The sequence below is a fragment of the Pristiophorus japonicus genome, chromosome 31 (assembly GCF_044704955.1).
Source record: "Pristiophorus japonicus isolate sPriJap1 chromosome 31, sPriJap1.hap1, whole genome shotgun sequence".
NCBI lineage: Eukaryota > Metazoa > Chordata > Chondrichthyes > Pristiophoridae > Pristiophorus > Pristiophorus japonicus.
In genome coordinates this window covers 7,222,905-7,228,751 of record NC_092007.1, presented here as the reverse complement: position 1 = coordinate 7,228,751, position 5,847 = coordinate 7,222,905, and positions in this window count along the sequence as shown.

Below are 5,847 nucleotides of genomic sequence, written 5' to 3'. Positions count from 1 at the left end.
GGGCCGGGGTGGGATAGAGTCAGGATGCCGTGCAGGGGAGAGTCAGGGGGCCGGGGTGGGGGAGAGTCAGGTGGCCGGGGTGGGGGAGAGTCAAGGGGCCGGGGTGGGGGAGAGTCAGGGGGCCAGGGTGGGGGACAGTCAGGGGGCCAGGGGCGATGGAGAGTCAGGGGGTGGGGCGGTTTGCGGGAGAGTCAGGGGGCCGGGCGGGGGGAGAGTCAGGAGGTGGTTGGGGGAGGGGGGAGAGTTAGGAGGCTGCGTGGGGGAGAGTCAGGGGGCCTGGGCGATTTGGGTGAGAGTCGGGGCCGGGGTGGGACAGAGTCAGGATGCCGTGCGGGGGAGAGTCAGGGGGCCGGGGGAGAGTCAGGGGGCCCGGGCGGGGGAGAGTCAGGGGGCCGGAGTGGGGGACAGTCAGGTAGCCGGGGTGGGGCAGAGTCATGGGGCCGGAGTGGGGGAGAGTCAGGGGGTCGGGGTGGGGGAGAGTCAGGTGGCTGCGCGGAGAAGAGTCGGGGGGCCAGGGCGGGTTGGGGAAGAGTCAGGGGGCCGTGCAGGGGAGAGTCAGGGGGCTGGGCTGACCTGGGGTGGGGGAGAGTCAGGGGCCCGGGGCGGGGAAAAGTCAGGGGGCCTGGGTGGGGGAGAGTCAGGGGGCGGGGCGAGAGAGAGTCAGGGGGCGGGGCGAGGGAGAGTCAGGGGGCGGGGCGAGGGAGAGTCAGGGGGCCAGGGTGGGGGAGAGTCAGGGGGCCTGGGCGGGCGGTGAGTCGGGGCCAGGGTTGGGGAGTGTCTGGGGACCACGCGGGGGAGAGTCGGGGGGCCACGCGGGAGAAGAGTTGGGGGGCGGGGTAGAGTCGGGAGGTTGGGGCAAGAGAGAGTCAGGGGGCCGGGGTGGGGGAAGAGACAGGGGGCCGGGGTGGGGGAGAATTGGGGGGCTGGAGAAGGGGAGAGTCAGGGGGCCTGGGTGGGGGGGGAGTCTGGGGTCCGGGGAGGGGGAGAGTCATGGGGCCTGGGTGGGTTGGGGGAGAGTCAGGGGGTAGATGGGGGAGGGGGTAGAGTCAGGGGGCCTGGGCAGGGGAGAGTCAGGGGTCATGGGCAGGGGAGAGTCAGGGGGCTGGGAGGGGGGCGGGGGGGGAGTCAGAGGGCTGGGCGGGGGAGAGTCCAGGGGCCACGCGGGGGAGAGTCCGGGGGCCTGGGTTGGAGTGTGTCGGGTGCCGGAGTGGGGGAGTATCTGGAGGCCGTGCGGGGGAGAGTCAGGAGGCCGCGCGGGGGAGAGTCAGGGGGCGGGTGGGGGAGGGCGGAGAGTCGGTGGGCCGGGGCGAGGGAGAGTTAGAGGGCCGGGGTGAGGGAGAGTCTGCAGGCCGCGCAGGGGTTGTGGAGGAGAGAGAGAGTCGGGGGCTGGTTGGGCGGGGACAGAGTCAGGGGGCCTGGGCAGGAGGGGATAGAGTCAGAGGGCCTGGGTGGGCCGGGGAGACTCAGGGGGCCGGGGTGGGCGGTGGGCGGGGGAGAGAGAGAGAGTCAGGGGATGCGCGGATTGGGGGAAGAGTCTAAGGGCCTGGGCCTCCGGGCATTGTATGCTTGAGACATTGTGAATACCCGCTCACATCCTGCTGTGTGCAGCCCCAGATTGTCCTGTTTCCAGCCATCAAACGGTGACCAGGATGAGACTCCTGTCCTGTCCTGTCCTGGCCTCCAGCAGGTGCTTTCTCCCTGCTCAATCTTCAGTCCATGACATGGAGAGACTCCAGTCACTTGCAACAGGCTCCTCTCCTTGGCCCAACTGAGCTGCTTGACCCAGAGCTGGGCTTCAAATCCAACATCCAATTCATCACCCAACATTTCTCACTTCCACTTTAGCAAAGATGCTCGCCTCACCCCATCGCCAAACTTAAGCAACTCCTCAATCCGCCCCCACAGACTCAATCCTTGCCTGCTTCTAAATGTTCATCCTCCATCATCTCCAACTTGCCCAAGACCCCGCCGTCTGCAACCTCTTCCCCCCTGCCAGTCACTCCCAGCCTCACTGGCCTGTACATCTCCCTGGCCACCAACTTTAACATTGATATCCTCCTCTACACATTCCTCCATGTCTTTACCTGGACATCCTCTGCCAGCTTCGCCTCTCTCCTTGCCCTCGCACTCTCACCTGTTGGGCATCTGCCCCTCCCTCTGTTGAGGTTTTTTTGCTTCTCTCAGGAGATTGCCAGGTTTTCGGGTGGGGTGGGCAGTGTCTATGTTGCAATGCATAAGGTATCGAAATAGTGTGGGACGGGCGGGATGGACCTCATGGTCTCCACCTGTCCCTCATTGTTCGTATCTTCCAACAGTATTGATTCAGCCTTCACCTGCTGGGCATCTCCCGCTCCCTTTGTTCCAACATTCATGATTCAGCCTTCAAAGCTGGCGGTAATTGAGAGGAAACTCCAGCCGTTCTCCCTCCCTCTCTCAGCTCAATGCACTTTCTGAAGTTCTGGAGCACAGAACCAGCTCCCGCTGTGGTGAATAATCAGCACATTCACATTTTTTTCACAGAGTCGCACACTGACACAAACATACAGCCTTTCATTTTTTTGTTCAAACATCATTCAATAGAAAATTCACCTCAACAAAACTTTTGAAATTTGTCCTCTACGTTTGGAAAGTAACTGAGCCTAAACTGCTAGAAGCTAAAGGAAAATATTGCATCAATGTAGCTGACTGAACGGTACTAATGCATCTTTGGCGATTAGATACACCTCACGTGCTTTTGGGCTTAACTGTGTCCTTCAACTAAAGTTTAACAAAAGCATTACATGACAGCAAAGGCCATTTGATTGATACATTTCATCATTTTATTATAAAATACATGTTCCTTTATTTTGTTTAAACACTCATTTTGGAAAGTATTAAGAAATGGCATTCCAAAACTTTTTAGAACGTATTTAAACGTATGCAAGCTGATATATGATTTTTACTAGGCTCCAGATGAAGAAAGAAGCTGAAAAATCCAGAGAATATGTCTGATGAACCAGGAATAAAAGACGTTCATGCAGGAGCCACTGAAGGAATACCTATCACGTCACAGGGAGAGACAGTTGCTCAAGAGGAGGCAAGTTTAATTTGGCCGTGCTACCATTTTCGGAACCATTTTACTGATACGACAGCACACAGTGGGGCTCATCACTGAGACGCATGTTGTTCATTCCTTCAACACCCAGCCTGTAGCCTAATTTTCTGGGGTCACACAATCCCAAAGAGATCCTCGGGCTGGTCTGAAACTGCAGCCTTCATTAGTTTTAATGGAGATGGGAACATCACACCGATAACAGAAAGTGAAAATACAGACATAGGGAGACTGTCGTTTGAAAAAGAGATTTTTGAACAAAAGGTTCTGCTGGTGGTGAAAGGGAAAAGTAACTGGAGACAGTTGGTGCTGCAGTAGAGAAGCCAGGAGGACAGCTTTGCTCTCCAGTGGGTGGTTTTGACAGAGAAGAGCAAAGCCCAATAGTGTTTGTTGTCATTCAGCCAGATCTGGTGATGGATGGTGAAACCGTTTGTGCACCAGCCAGGTACACTCACGTTTGTGACCCTTGTACTCAAGGGGGTAAAGATGGGGGCTGTACCAGGGTAATGGCCAAGGTGGGAGAGAGTCAACGTTTTACTGGGGACAAAGACATCAAAGATAGACGAGAGCGAGAGAGTGGCTGAGGTAATTGGACAGCTGCAGAAGTATCTAACTAGACAGGCCGAGTCACATGGATTTGTGAAAGGGACATCATGCTTGACAAATCTTCTGGAATTTTTTGAGGATGTTTCCAGTAGAGTGGACAAGGGAGAACCAGTTGATGTGGTATATTTGGACTTTCAGAAGGCTTTCGACAAGGTCTCACACAAGAGATTAATGTGCAAAGTTAAAGCACATGGGATTGGGGGTAGTGTGCTGACATGGATTGAGAACTGGTTGTCAGACAGGAAGCAAAGAGTAGGAGTAAATGGGGACTTTTCAGAATGGCAGGCAGTGACTAGTGGGGTACCGCAAGGTTCTGTGCTGGGGCCCCAGCTGTTTACATTGTACATTAATGACTTAGACGAGGGGGTTAAATGTAGTATCTCCAAATTTGCGGATGACACTAAGTTGGGTGGCAGTGTGAGCTGCGAGGAGGATGCTATGAGGCTGCAGAGCGACTTGGATAGGTTAGGTGAGTGGGCAAATGAATGGCAGATGAAGTATAATGTGGATAAATGTGAGGTTATCCACTTTGGTGGTAAAAACAGAGAGACAGACTATTATCTGAATGGTGACAGATTAGGAAAAGGGGAGGTGCAACGAGACCTGGGTGTCATGGTACATCAGTCATTGAAGGTTGGCATGCAGGTATAGCAGACGGTTAAGAAAGCAAATGGCATGTTGGCCTTCATAGCGAGGAGATTTGAGTACAGGGGCAGGGAGGTGTTGCTACAGTTGTACAGGGCCTTGGTGAGGCCACACCTGGAGTATTGTATACAGTTTTGGTCTCCTAACCTGAGGAAGGACATTCTTGCTATTGAGGGAGTGCAGCGAAGGTTCACCAGACTGATTCCCGGGATGGCGGGACTGACCTATCAAGAAAGACTGGATCAACTGGGCTTGTATTCATTGGAGTTCAGAAGAATGAGAGGGGACCTCATAGAAATGTTTAAAATTCTGACGGGGTTAGGCAGATTAGATGCAGGAAGAATGTTCCCAATGTTAGGGAACTCCAGAACCAGGGGTCACAGTCTAAGGATAAGGGGTAAGCCATTTAGGACCGAGATGAGGAGAGACTTCTTCACCCAGAGAGTGGTGAACCTGTGGAATTCTCTACCACAGGAAGTTGTTGAGCCCAATTCACTAAGTATATTCAAAAGGGAGTCAGATGAAGTCCTTACTACTAGAGGGATCAAGGGGTATGGCGAGAAAGCAGGAATGGGGTACTGAAGTTTCATGTTCAACCATGAACTCATTGAATGGCGGTGCAGGCTACAAGGGCCGAATGGCCTACTCCTGCACCTATTTTCTATGTTTCTATGTTTTTATGGGCCCAAGTTTCCACATGATTTGCGCCTGATTTTTAGGAACAACTGGTGGAGAACGGACTATCTTAGAATTCGCAATTCTCCACATTTTTTTTTCTGCAGTTCTAGTCAGGTAGAACAGTTCTACTTTGGAACAGAATTTTTTCTTCAAAAGGGAGCGTGTCCGGCCACTGACGCCTGATTTGAAAGTTTCCACAGTGAAAATGTACTCCAAACTAAAGTAGAATGGAGCAAGTGAAGATTTTTGTAGAACTGAAAAAACCTTGTCTACACATTAAAAAATCAGATGCAGGTTACAAATCAGGCGTCCAGAACGAGGGGGGGGGGGAAGGGAACTCATTAAATTCGACAATAAATCCTTATTTATACTTATACAAATATTATACAAATAAATCCAACCTGAATAAACATTTATAAGCAAAGAAAAGATTAAATAAACCATCTTCCTACCTGTGTGAAAGTGCTTCAGCCAGGGAGAATGGTGCAGCAAGCCTCACAAAACGAGGGAGCCGACCGAACGCAGGGGAGGGAGGGAGCCGACCGAACGCGGGCCGGGGGCAGGGGGAGGAGGGAGCCGACCGAACCGGGGGGGGGGGGGGGGAAAGGGAAGGGAAGGGAGCCGACGAATGTGGGGGGGGAAGGGAAGGGAGCCGACGAACGCGGGGGGGGAGTGGGAAGTGAAGGGAGCCGACCGAACGCGGGGGGGGGGGGGGAGGGGGGCGGAAGGGAGCCAATGAACGCGGGGGGGGGGGGGCGGAAGGGAAGGGAGCCGACGAATGCGGGGGGGGGGGGGGGGCCGGGAAGGGAAGGGAGCCGACCGAACGC